This window comes from Phyllobates terribilis, unplaced genomic scaffold, assembly GCF_046119375.1.
Source record: "Phyllobates terribilis strain yellow unplaced genomic scaffold, ASM4611937v1 Scaffold_1__5_contigs__length_1240528914, whole genome shotgun sequence".
Lineage (NCBI taxonomy): Eukaryota > Metazoa > Chordata > Amphibia > Anura > Dendrobatidae > Phyllobates > Phyllobates terribilis.
The window spans coordinates 1,114,882,762-1,114,899,691 of record NW_027362761.1 but is presented as its reverse complement, the minus strand read 5'-3'; positions in this window follow the sequence as shown (position 1 = coordinate 1,114,899,691).

The window sequence follows — 16,930 nt, the reverse complement described above, 5'->3', positions numbered from 1 at the left end:
ATATATACACACACTGCACATACACATGTATATACACACACTGCACATATACATGTATATACACACACTGCACATACACATGTATATACACACACAGCACATACACATGTATATATACACACACTGCACATACACATGTATATATACACACACTGTACATACACATGTGTATACACACACTGCACATATACATGTATATACACACACTGCACATACACATGTATATATACACACACACTGCACATACACATGTATATACACACACTGCACATATACATGTATATACACACACTGCACATACACATGTATATACACACACAGCACATACACATGTATATATACACACACACTGCACATACACATGTATATATACACACACACTGCACATACACATGTATATATACACACACACTGCACATACACATGTATATATACACACACACTGCACATACACATGTATATATACACACACACTGCACATACACATGTATATATACACACACTGCACATACACATGTATATATACACACACTGCACATACAAATGTATATACACACACTGCACATACACATGTATATATACACACATTGCACATACACATGTATATACACACACTGCACATACACATGTATATATACACACACAGCACATACACATGTATATATACACACACACTGCACATACACATGTATATATACACACACTGCACATATGACGCGCCCCTGGGCCTGTGTCGCGCTGCGTTGCGCACGCGGGAGCCTACCCGGAGCCGGATCAGTGGAGGGTTGTAGTCTCGTGGCGGTGACCCGGTCCGTGCCCAGGGAGTCAAACTAGACGGCAGTCTATTAGTAGTAAATAGTTGATGACTACGCCACCCGTTGAGTGCAGCCAGGAAGCTGCTGCTGCAGGGCAGACCGCTGAGGCCGGTGGTAGGATTGTGCAGCGTGATAGTATAACCCCCAACGGGAGGGGTATGGCCTCAGGGCAGCCGACGTGGATGATGGGGGTAGCAGGAACCACTCAGAGACGGTACGGTGTAGTTCAGGGTCTTTACTGGTAACAACGACAGACCCTCCCGGAGTACTTGCTAGCAAACGGGGCCTGGTCAGTCTTTGAGCAGATGGGATCTCCCCTGGCCAGGCGTAGTTGTAGGCCTCCCAAACTGACTGTACTCTTCTGGCTACCTTGCTAGAAGCTGATGTAAGTAGCCCACGTCCCTGAGTGTACCGTGTGGTGCTCACCCGTATGGCCGGTGACTCGGGGCCTTCTAATGGCTTCCGCTCCACGATGGCGGTGCTGGTCCCACGCGTGTGACCGTGCCTTCGGGCTTCTGGGCCAGAGGACCTGAAATCCCCTGCCTGACGGATTCTGCTGCTGGGTAGGAGTTAGTCCCCACAGCCTCGGACTCCGGGTCCGGTAAAGAATCTTCTTAGTCAGGGCGAGCTCTGCAGCTGCCAGCCCCTGACTCCTTGTAACTCTGCTGTTTCCTATGCTGCTTCTTGTCTCCACTCTCCTTGTCTGACTCACCCTGCCTCAGCCCCGGGTTTATACAGGGGAAGTTCTTCCCCTCCCAAGACTGGGCAGGAGGTGTGGCATGCACAGGATCCCTGACCAAAGGACCTCCCACCTGCTCTCAGACATAACATTACATTACTGTGGAAAACCAGACCCCTGGGGTGCCACATTCCCCCCTAGTGAAATTTAGTACTCCGGGACTAAACACATTTAGAAAAACATAACAAAGTATAACAATAACAATACTATAAGAAAAACACATAAGATGGTTACGGCGTGTCCGCAACCGGATGCAGTCTTTGAAGAAAAGCAAAGGTGTCCATTTCACCAACACAGGGAGACGTAACCAGGTAGGGGTCTGTCCTACCCCGAGTCCTTAACAGTCTCTAGTCCATCCTGGGTTACGCTCCAACTATATACAAGGATTCCCGGTAAATCCACCAAGGTTTCCTAAAAACAACTGGAAACACAAAATTATACACAAGCAACAATACACAGATAAACATAAATAAAACTATTTTTACACTTCAAATTCTCCAGCGTGCGGGTAACTGGCCTCTAGTGGCCCTAGTGGACCTACGGAGCTGACTGTCTGGCCCTGAACTACAGGGTGTAGGAGCTGTCAAGGGTAAACTGGGCAGCTGTCTACCGGCTCTTTGTCTCACTAGGGGTACGGCAGGCTCACTATAAGCAGAGGGTTGATTCTCCTGTTCTACTCGTGTGGAGTCTTCTGCCTCCTGGACCGGTTGTTCTTCCAGCTCTACCCGTTGCTCCGTAGGTTCTTGGGATGATGGTTGGAGGAAGGTGAGTACGGGTACCACAACTGCACCATTGACTTGAGTCCAAGACCGAGGGAAGTCCCCGAGCACGGTACTAACCATATCTTCCCTTTCTCCCACGGGTCGATGGTCTTCTTGTTCCTCTTCAGGGTTCCTCAGTTGTTCGGGACACTTCTTCAGGTGGTCCCAGGATACAATGGCTGTGGTTTCCCCTCCGTCTTTACTGATGGTACAGACCTTCGGGTTCTCGTGGCTTGAGGGCAGTACGGTGTACGGGTCCTTCTCCCACTGGTCATCCAACTTGTGGAGCCGTCTTTTCCTCTTCAAGACCTGCTCTTAGGGTACCAGGGGAACAGCGGGAGCATACTGGTTGTAAGTCTTCTCTTGTCTTTCCCTAGCCTGACAGAGACTTCGCTCCACGCTCTCTTGTACTCTCCGGTACTGCTGCTGCCTCTCTGTGTCCCAGTCTGTTTCTGGTGAAGTGTCCTCAGGTGTCAGGACTCCCATTTCCAGGTCAACAGGTAACTTACCAGGTCTCGCCCTCATTAGGTAAGCTGGGGTACAGTTGGTGGAACCTACCGGGATGTGGTTGTATAGGTCCACCAGATCGGGCAACTTCTCAGGCCACAGACTGCGTTCTTCCAGGGGCAATGTTTTTAGAAGATCCATTACCACCTGGTTCATTTTTTCACAAAGTCCATTAGTTTGCGGATGGTAGGGTGTCGTCCTTATCTTCCGGCAGCCATACAGATTGCAGAATTCCTGGAAGACCTCCGCTTCAAAGGTAGGTCCCTGGTCCGTCAGCACTTGGTCCGGGTACCCGTGTGGACGGCAGAAGTGCTGCTGGAAGGCTCTAGCTGCTGTTTGAGCCGTTAAGTCCTTGACGGGGACGACAACCAAGAACCGGGAGTAATGATCCACGATGGTTAACGCGTAGACGTAGCCACTTCTGCTTGGGGTCAGTTTTACATGATCCAAGGCTACCAGTTCCAACGGTTGCCGGGTGACGATGGACTGCAGGGGAGTCTTCTGGCTGGCCCGGTCCTTCCTTCTCAGATTGCACGGGCCACAGTCTCTGCACCACTTCTCGATGGTTCCCCTCATGCCTACCCAGTGGAACCGCTCGCGCAGCAGGAACTCCAGCCTTTTCCACCCGAAGTGTCCAGCTCCGTCGTGGTATGCCTCCATCACCATGGCTGCGTCTCTTCGTGGCACCACTACTTGCCAGAGTAGTTCATGCGTCCGGGAGTTGACCATTCTGCGGCACAACTTCCCCTTGTAAAGGAATAGTCGACTCTTCTCCGCCCATAGTTGTTTGGCTTCCTCCGGAGCGTCTGGTTCAAGGCGAGCCTCCGGCCGAGTCAGCATCTCCTTCACCAGTCGGACGGCAGGGTCGCTGTCTTGCGTTTCCGCCCAGTTGTAGTGGGGTAAGGGGTTCAACGTAGCAGCCTGCTTACCCCTTACCCGGTGGGAATACTGGATAGTCCCATGACGGTGGAACGCAGGGAGTTCAACTTCTTCCAGTCCCTCTGGATCTTCTCCTTCGTCCGGCAGGTTGGGCATCCTGGACAGGGCATCCGCGTTAGTATTGGAGCGTCCTGCCCGGTATTTGATTGTGAACTCGTAGTTGGACAGACGGGCCATCCACCTCTGCTCCAGGGCACCGAGTCTTGCCGTGTCCAGGTGTGTCAACGGGTTGTTATCCGTGTATACGGTGAACCGGGAAGAAGCGAGGTAATGCCTAAAGCGCTCGGTGACTGCCCATACCACGGCCAGGAACTCTAGCTTAAATGAGCTGTAATTCTCGGGGTTCCTTTCGGTGGGTCGCAGTTTTCGGCTGGCATAGGAGATTACTCGTTCTCTCCCCTGCTGAATCTGGGACAGTACGGCTCCTAGCCCGATGTTACTGGCGTCGGTGTAGAGGATGAAGGGCTGGCTATAGTCCGGGTACGCCAAGATTTCATCCCCCGTGAGGGCCATCTTCAGCTGGCGGAAGGACTCTTCTTCTAGCTCTTCCCATTTGAAGGGCGGCTTCTGGTTCTTGGCCTTTCGGGACTGGCCTATCAGGAGGTCCTGCATAGGCGCTGCCTTTTTGGTGAAACCGGGAATAAACCTTCGGTAGTAGCCTACCAACCCTAGGAACTGCCGCACTTCTTTTACGCTGGAGGGGCTTGGCCATCCCTTAATTGCGGTGATCTTATCGGGGTCGGGAGCCACTCCGTCAGCGCTCACCACGTGTCCCAGGTATTGCACCTTTGGTTTCAGGAGGTGACACTTGGAGGGTTTCACCTTTAGGCCGTAACTCGCCAGAGCTTCGAACACCTCCGCCAGGTGTTTCAGGTGGTCCTCATAAGTTTTGGAGTATACGATGACATCGTCCAGGTACAACAGGACCGTCTCGAAGTTTCTGTGGCCCAGACAGCACTCCATTAATCGTTGGAAGGTTCCTGGGGCGTTGCAGAGTCCGAACGGCATGCAGGTGAACTCGCTAAGTCCCATCGGGGTGGTGAATGCGGTCTTCTCCCGGTCCGCCTCTGCTACAGGAACCTGCCAGTACCCGCTAGTGAGATCCAAGGTAGAGAAGAAGTTAGCAGATCTTAAAGCAGCCAATGACTCCTCTATCCTTGGTAAGGGGTACGCATCCTTGTGTGTGATACGGTTGATTTTCCGGTAATCTACACACATCCTCATGGTGTTGTCTTTCTTTTTGACTAAAACTAGTGGGGCTGCCCAGGGGCTACAGCTATCCCGGATTACCCCAGCCTCCTTCATGTCTCTAAGCATCCCCTTGGCGTGTTGGTAATGTGCAGGGGGTACGGGTCGATACCTCTCTTTTATGGGAGGATGATCTCCCGTGGGGATGCGGTGTTCTACCCCCTTGACTCGCCCGAAGTCTAACGGGTGTTTACTAAACACTCTCTCATACTCTTGAACCACCCGATAGACTCCTTGTTTCTGATGTGAGGGAGTGGAATCAGTACCCAAATGTAGTTGCTGACACCAGTCCTCCATGTCTTTCTTAGAGCCGTTACCTTCCTCCGGGTGAGATGGAGGCAAGGGTTCCACAGATTGTATAGAATTTTGATTAGTGGTATATAATTTGGCTAGCGTGGCATACCGGGGCAGGTACACTTCCCTCTCCCCGATATTTATTATGCGAATGGGCACCCTCCCATGGCGTACATTGACCACCCCCCGTGCTGTCAAAATGGTGGGCCTACTGTCTGAGTAAACTGGTTCTACCATTGCCTGGTAATCTCTACCTCTCAGACCAATAGCTGCCCGGCACCAAATCATCATTTCACTTTTTGGGGGCATGGCAATAGGAAAAGGGTCACACATTCTTACGCTACCAATCTCACCGCCGGAGAGTTCCACTTGTTGCCGTTGCATCAGTGCCCGGATCTCTTTCTGGAGCACCCGTTCTTGGCAACCTGCTGTAAAAGGAAAATCACCTCTGCAAGACAATTTTCAATTACGTTAGTTCCTAGAGTTATTTTTGGGTGACTCCCATGTTTATCAATATCTACAATGATCAGTCCCTGTGCGGCCAGTTCGACTCTACCGATTTTGAGGGTCACCTCTTTAAATCCGATCTGTGGCACGGGCTGGCCATTGCTGGCGATGATACTCAAGTCGTCGTCAGGGTAGCGGGTAATATCCGAGTCATTCCAGTACTGCTTGAAGAGCACGTACGGGATGGTGGTGACCTGTGACCCGGTATCCAATAGGGCACTCATGGGAATGCCATCCAGTACCACAGGCAAGACTGGACGTCCTCCCACATATCTGTCGCGCCAGTTCGATGGGCCTGGTGATCTTTTTCCTGGGGGTTGGCCCTCTACCCCAGGTTGTGCCCGTTTAAAGAACAGTACCTTTCCATATGTCCGGGTTGATTGCAGCGGCGGCAGATGGGTCGTCCGTCCTCGCTGTATCGGTCACTGGGTCTTCCTCTGGCCGGTGGGGTCCTCCTTGGTCGACGCCACGGGATGTCCTCCGGTCCGGATGCCAGCTGGATCTTCCCTGGGGTGGAAACCTGTAAAGACTGCACAGTTCGGGTTAGCGCAGCAACGCTCTTAGCTAGCTCTTGGACCTGATGGCGTAGGTCTGGAGCCGGGTCATTGTCCAATGCCTGCGCATCAGCTCCCACAGGCCCTGCCGACAAGGGCGCCGCCTCCTGGTGGTAAGTGATAGCTGGGCGCCTGTGGGTAACAACGCCACCCGGTGCTGGTTCTCGGAGCACCCGGATAGCTCTATCCTTGAACTGTGCAAAGTCCAGATGGGGATCCTGTAAGGCCATTGCCCGCAACTGGGTTCGGTGGGCATTGCAATATAAACCCTCTATAAATTGTTCAGTCAATAGCCTGTCCTCGTTTCCCACCCCATCAGGGTCGGTCTGCTTTATGGCCCTCAGGGCCTCTTGTAGGTTTAGTGCCTAGTCCCTTATACTCTCATGCGCTCGCTGCTTGCACCCGTAGAATCTAAGCTTAATCTCGACTGAGGTGCGGGTATCAAAGGTGTCCTTCAGCCGGGTTAGTATCCCTGCGACAGTCTTCCTCCCAGGTGGCCAGGATTTTACTTCCCTTTTGGCTGCCCCGGTTAGTTGGGCCACCAGGATGCTCACTTTTTGCTCTTCTGTGAGGGGGTACACCTGGAAGAGGCTATCCAGCTTTTCTCTAAAGTCATGCAGGGTATGTGACTCCCCTGAGTACTGGGGTAGCCAAGCTGCTCCCGGGATATAGGGCATGGTGAAGGGCATAACTGCAGCAGCGGTAGCGCTGGCGGGGGTTGAGGCAGTGAAGCTCTCCTCCGTATCCGACATCTTCCTCCCCCCTAGTGGACCGTGGCCTACCTTGCGATGATCCTCTTCCGTAGGCCGCGGCTCCGCAGTGGATCGTCAGGGTTGAGGACCTTCCGTCGCGCTCCTGTGACGTCGGCGTCTGCTGGGCTCCTTCCAGGACCTTACGCAACGTCCGGACGTGAGGCGGGGCTTCAGTTCTCGCGCGCTTTCGGAGTCCACGCCCCTCTTCTTCCCGCGCGGCGTCCTCAAGATGGCGTCCAATGGCGGGAAAACTCCACGGATGGCGGGAAGAAGGTCGAAGATGGCGCCGGATGGCGGGAAAACTTCGCGGATGGCGGGAAGAAGGTAGAAGATGGCGCCGGATGGCGGGAAACCTTCACCACTGGTAAGTTTGAACAGTCTTTGCTTTTCAGGCACGCAGTACCCGGTGGTTGCGGGCACGAAATCCTGCCGACTACGCCAAAGTTGACGCGCCCCTGGGCCTGTGTCGCGCTGCGTTGCGCACGCGGGAGCCTACCCGGAGCCGGATCAGTGGAGGGTTGTAGTCTCGTGGCGGTGACCCGGTCCGTGCCCAGGGAGTCAAACTAGACGGCAGTCTATTAGTAGTAAATAGTTGATGACTACGCCACCCGTTGAGTGCAGCCAGGAAGCTGCTGCTGCAGGGCAGACCGCTGAGGCCGGTGGTAGGATTGTGCAGCGTGATAGTATAACCCCCAACGGGAGGGGTATGGCCTCAGGGCAGCCGACGTGGATGATGGGGGTAGCAGGAACCACTCAGAGACGGTACGGTGTAGTTCAGGGTCTTTACTGGTAACAACGACAGACCCTCCCGGAGTACTTGCTAGCAAACGGGGCCTGGTCAGTCTTTGAGCAGATGGGATCTCCCCTGGCCAGGCGTAGTTGTAGGCCTCCCAAACTGACTGTACTCTTCTGGCTACCTTGCTAGAAGCTGATGTAAGTAGCCCACGTCCCTGAGTGTACCGTGTGGTGCTCACCCGTATGGCCGGTGACTCGGGGCCTTCTAATGGCTTCCGCTCCACGATGGCGGTGCTGGTCCCACGCGTGTGACCGTGCCTTCGGGCTTCTGGGCCAGAGTACCTGAAATCCCCTGCCTGACGGATTCTGCTGCTGGGTAGGAGTTAGTCCCCACAGCCTCGGACTCCGGGTCCGGTAAAGAATCTTCTTAGTCAGGGCGAGCTCTGCAGCTGCCAGCCCCTGACTCCTTGTAACTCTGCTGTTTCCTATGCTGCTTCTTGTCTCCACTCTCCTTGTCTGACTCACCCTGCCTCAGCCCCGGGTTTATACAGGGGAAGTTCTTCCCCTCCCAAGACTGGGCAGGAGGTGTGGCATGCACAGGATCCCTGACCAAAGGACCTCCCACCTGCTCTCAAACATAACATTACATTACTGTGGAAAACCAGACCCCTGGGGTGCCACACATACACATGCATATATACACACACACTGCACATACACATGTATATATACACACACACTGCACATACACATGTATATATACACACACACTGCACATATACATGTATATATACACACACTGCACATACACATGTATATATACACACACACTGCACATACACATGTATATATATACACACACTGCACATATACATGTATATATACACACACTGCACATACACATGTATATATACACACTCTGTACATACACATGAATATATACACACACTGCACATATACATGTATATATACACACACACTGCACATATACATGTATATATACACACACTGCACATACACATGTATATATACACACTGCACATACACATGTATATATACACACACACTGCACATACACATGTATATATACACACACACTGCACATACACATGTATATATACACACACACTGCACATACACATGTATATATACACACACTGCACATACACATGTATATACACACACACTGCACATACACATGTATATATACACACACACTACACATACACATGTATATATACACACACACTGCACATACACATGTATATATACACACACTGTACATACACATGTATATATACACACACTGCACATACACATGTATATATACACACACTGTACATACACATGTATATATACACACACTGCACATACACATGTATATATACACACACACTGCACATACACATGAATATATACACACACACTGCACATACACATGTATATATACACACACACTGCACATACACATGTATATATACACACACTGCACATACACATGTATATATACACACACTGCACATACACATGTATATATACACACACTGTACATACACATGTATATATACACACACTGCACATACACATGTATATATACACACACACTGCACATACACATGAATATATACACACACACTGCACATACACATGTATATATACACACACTGCACATACACATGTATATATACACACACTGCACATACACATGTATATATACATACACTGCACATACACATGTATATATACACACACTGTACATACACATGTATATATACACACACACTACACATACACATGTATATATACACACACACTGCACATACACATGTATATATACACACACTGTACATACACATGTATATATACACACACTGTACATACACATGTATATATACACACACACTGCACATACACATGAATATATACACACTGCACATACACATGTATATATACACAAACTGCACATACACATGTACAGTACAGACCAAAAGTTTGGACACAACTTCTCATTTAAAGATTTTTCTGTATTTTCATGACTTTGAGAATTGTACATTCACACTGAAGGCATCAAAACTATGAATTAAAACATGTGGAATTATATACTTAACAAAAAAGTGTGAAACAACTGAAAATATGTCTTATATTCTAGGTTCTTCAAAGTAGCCACCTTTTGCTTTGATGACTGCTTTGCACACTCTTGGCATTCTCTTGATGAGCTTCAAGAGGTAGTCACCGGAAATGGTTTTCACTTCACAGGTGTGCCCTGTCAGGTTTAATAAGTGGGATTTCTTGCCTTATAAATGGGGTTGGGACCATCAGTTGTGTTGTGCAGAAGTCAGGTGGATACACAGCTGATAGTCCTACTGAATAGACTGTTAGAATTTGTATTATGGCAAGAAAAAAGCAGCTAAGTAAAGAAAAACGAGTGGCCATCATTACTTTAAGAAATGAAGGTCAGTCAGTCCGAAAAATTGGGCAAACTTTGAAAGTGTCCCCAAGTGCAGTTGCAAAAACCATCAAGCGCTACAAAGAAACTGGCTCACATGAGGACCGCCCCAGGAAAGGAAGACCAAGAGTCACCTCTGCTTCTGAGGATAAGTTTATCCGAGTCACCAGCCTCAGAATTCGCAGGTTAACAGCAGCTCAGATTAGAGACCAGGTCATTGCCACACAGAGTTCTAGCAGCAGACACAGCTCTGCAACATCTGTTAAGAGGAGACTTTGTGCAGCAGCCTTCATGGTAAAATAGCTGCTAGGAAACCACTGCTAAAGACAGGCAACAAGCAGAAGAGACTTGTTTGGCCTAAAGAACACAAGGAATGGACATTAGACCAGTGGAAATCTGTGCTTTGGTCTGATGAGTCCAAATTTGAGATCTTTGGTTCCAACCACCGTGTCTTTGTGCGATGCAGAAAAGGTGAACGGATGGACTCTACATGCCTGGTTCCCACCGTGAAGCATTGAGGAGGAGGTGTGATGGTGTGGGGGTGCTTTGCTGGTGACACTGTTGGGGATTTATTCAAAATTGAAGGCATACTGAGCCAGCATGGCTACCACAGCATCTTGCAGCAGCATGCTATTCCATCCGGTTTGCATTTAGTTGGACCATCATTTATTTTTCAACAGGACAATGACCCCAAACACACCTCCAGGCTGTGTAAGGGCTATTTGACCAAGAAGGAGAGTGACGGGGTGCTACGCCAGATGACCTGGCCTCCACAGTCACCAGACCTGAACCCAATCAATATGGTTTGGGGTGAGCTGGACCGCAGAGTGAAGGCAAAAGGGCCAACAAGTGCTAAGCATTTCTGGGAACTCCTTCAAGATTGTTGGAAGACCATTTCCGGTGACTACCTCTTGAAGCTCATCAAGAGAATGCCAAGAGTGTGCAAAGCAGTCATCAAAGCAAAAGGTGGCTACTTTGAAGAACCTAGAATATAAGACATATTTTCAGTTGTTTCACACTTTTTTGTTAAGTATATAATTCCACATGTGTTAATTCATAGTTTTGATGCCTTCAGTGTGAATGTACAATTTTCAGAGTCATGAAAATACAGAAAAATCTTTAAATGAGAAGGTGTGTCCAAACTTTTGGTCTGTACTGTATATATACACACACACTGCACATACACATGTATATACACACACACTGCACATACACATGTATATATACACACACACTGCACATACACATGTATATATACACACACGGCACATATACATGTATATATACACACACACTGCACATACACATGTATATATACACACACTGCACATACACATGTATATACACACACTGCACATACACATGTATATATACACACACACTGCACATACACATGAATATATACACACACTGCACATACACATGTATATATACACACACACTGCACATACACATGTATATATACACACACACTGCACATACACATGTATATATACACACACTGCACATACACATGTATATATACACACACACTGCACATACACATGTATATATACACACACTGCACATACACATGTATATACACACACTGCACATACACATGTATATATACACACACTGCACATACACATGTATATATACACACACACTGCACATACACATGTATATATACACACACTGCACATACACATGTATATATACACACACACTGCACATACACATGTATATATACACACACTGCACATACACATGTATATACACACAGACGCTGCACATACACATGTATATACACACACACACTGCACATACACATGTATATATACACATACACTGCACATACACATGTATATATACACACACTGCACATACACATGTATATATACACACACTGCACATACACATGTATATATACACACACTGTACATACACATGTATATATACACACACACTGCACATACACATGTATATATACACACACTGCACATACACATGTATATATACACACACTGTACATACACATGTATATATATACACACACTGCACATACACATGAATATATACACACACTGCACATACACATGTATATATACACACACTGCACATACACATGTATATATACACACACTGTACATACACATGTATATATACACACACACTGCACATACACATGAATATATACACACACTGCACATACACATTAATATATACACACACTGCACATACACATGTATATATACACACACACTGCACATACACATGTATATACACACACACTGCACATACACATGTATATATACACACACTGCACATACACATGTATATATACACACACTGCACATACATATGTATATATACACACACACTGCACATACACATGTATATATACACACACTGCACATACACATGTATATACACACACTGCACATACACATGTATATATACACACACACTGCACATACACATGTATATATACACACACACTGCACATACACATGTATATATACACACACTGCACATACACATGTATATATACACACACACTGCACATACACATGTATATATACACACACACTGCACATACACATGTATATATACACACACACTGCACATACACATGTATATATACACACACTGCACATACACATGTATATATACACACACACTGCACATACACATGTATATATACACACACTGCACATACACATGTATATATACACACACACTGCACATACACATGTATATATACACACACATTGCACATACACATGTATATATACACACACTGCACATACACATGTATATATACACACAGACTGCACATACACATGTATATATACACACACTGCACATACACATGTATATACACACACTGCACATACACATGTATATATACACACACACTGCACATACACACGTATATATACACACACACTGCACATACACATGTATATATACACACACTGCACATACACATGTATATATACACACTGCACATACACATGTATATATACACACACACTGCACATACACATGTATATATACACACACACTGCACATACACATGTATATATATACACACACTGCACATACACATGTATATATACACACACTGCACATACACATGTATATACACACACTGCATATACACATGTATATATACACACACTGCACATACACATGTATATACACACACTGCACATACACATGTATATATACACACACACTGCACATACACATGTATATATACACACACACTGCACATACACATGTATATATACACACTCTGTACATACACATGAATATATACACACACTGCACATATACTTGTATATATATACACACTGCACATACACATGAATATATACACACTGCACATACACATGTATATATACACACACTGCACATACACATGTATATATACACACACACTGCACATACACATGTATATATACACACACACTGCACATATACATGTATATATACACACACGCTGCACATACACATGTATACACACACGCTGCACATACACATGAATATATACACACTGCACATACACATGTATATATACACACACACTGCACATACACATGAATATATACACACTGCACATACACATGTATATATACAAGCACTGCACATACACATGTATATATACACACACTGCACATACACATGTATATATACACACACACTGCACATACACATGTATATATACACACACACTGCACATACACATGTATATATATATACACACTGCACATATACATGTATATATACACACACACTGCACATACACATGTATATATACACACACTGCACATACACATGTATATATACAAGCACACTGCACATACACATGTATATATACACACACACTGCACATATACATGTATATATACACACACACTACACATGTATATAAACACACACTGCACATACACATGTATATACACACACTGCACATACACATGTATATATACACACACACTGCACATACACATGTATACACACACACTGCACATATACATGTATATATACACACACTGCACATACACATGTATATACACACACTGCACATACACATGTATACACACACACTGCACATACACATGTATATATACACACACTGCACATACACATGTATATATACACACACACTGCACATACACATGTATGTATACACACACACTGCACATATACATGTATATATACACACACACTGCACATACACATGAATATATACACACACACTGCACATACACATGAATATATACACACACTGCACATACACATGTATATATACACACACACTGCACATACACATGTATATATACACACACACTGCACATACACATGAATATATACACACTGCACATACACATGTATATATACACACACTGCACATACACATGTATATATACACACATACTGCACATACACATGTATATATACACACATACTGCACATACACATGTATATATACACACACTGCACATACACATGTATATATACACACACTGCACATACACATGTATATATACACACATACTGCACATACACATGTATATATACACATACTGCACATACACATGTATATATACACACACTGCACATACACATGTATATACACACACTGCACATACACATGTATATATACACACACACTGCACATACACATGTATATATACACACACACTGCACATACACATGTATATATACACACACTGCACATACACATGTATATATACACACACACTGCACATACACATGTATATATACACACACACTGCACATACACATGTATATATACACACACACTGCACATACACATGTATATACACACAGACGCTGCACATACACATGTATATACACACACACTGCACATACACATGTATTTATACACACACACTGCACATACACATGTATATATACACACACTGCACATACACATGTATATATACACACACTCTACATACACATGTAAATATACACACACTGCACATACACATGTATATACACACACTGCACATACACATGTATATATACACACACACTGCACATACACATGTATATATACACACACACTGCACATACACATGTATATACACACAGACGCTGCACATACACATGTATATATACACACACTGCACATACACATGTATATATACACACACTGCATATACACATGTATATATACACACACTGTACATACACATGTATATATACACACACACGACACATACACATGTATATATACACACACACTGCACATACATATGTATATATACACACACTGTACATACACATGTATATATACACACACTGCACATACACATGTATATATACGCACATACACATGAATATATACACACACACTGCACATACACATGTATATATACATACACACTGCACATACACATGTATATATACACACACTGCACATACACATGTATATATACACACACTGTACATACACATGTATATATACACACACTGCACATACACATGTATATATACACACACACTGCACATACACATGAATATATACACACACACTGCACATACACATGTATATATACACACACACTTCACATACACATGTATATATACACACACTGCACATACACATGTATATATACACACACTGCACATACACATGTATATATACACACACTGCATATACACATGTATATATACACACACTGTACATACACATGTATATATACACACACACGACACATACACATGTATATATACACACAAACTGCACATACATATGTATATATACACACACTGTACATACACATGTATATATACACACACTGCACATACACATGTATAAATACACACACTGTACATACACATGTATATATACACACACACTGCACATACACATGAATATATACACACTGCACATACACATGTATATATACACAAACTGCACATACACATGTATATATACACACACACTGCACATACACATGTATATATACACACACACTGCACATACACATGTATATACACACAGACGCTGCACATACACATGTATATACACACACACACTGCACATACACATGTATATATACACACCCACTGCACATACACATGTATATATATACACACACATGTATATATACACATTGCATATACACATGTATATATACACACACTGCACATACACATGTATATATACACACACACTGCACATACACATGAATATATACACACACTGCACAAACACATGTATATATACACACACACTGCACATACACATGTATATATACACACACTGCACATACACATGTATATATATACACACACTGCACATACACATGTATATATACACACACACTACACATACACATGTATATATACACACACACTGCACATACACATGAATATATACACACACACTGCACAAACACATGTATATACACACACACTGCACATACACATGTATATATACAAACACTGCACATACACATGTATATATATACACACACTGCACATACACATGTATATATACACACACACTACACATACACATGTATATATACACGCACACTGCACATACACATGTATATATACACACACTGCACATACACATGTATATATAAACACACACTACACATA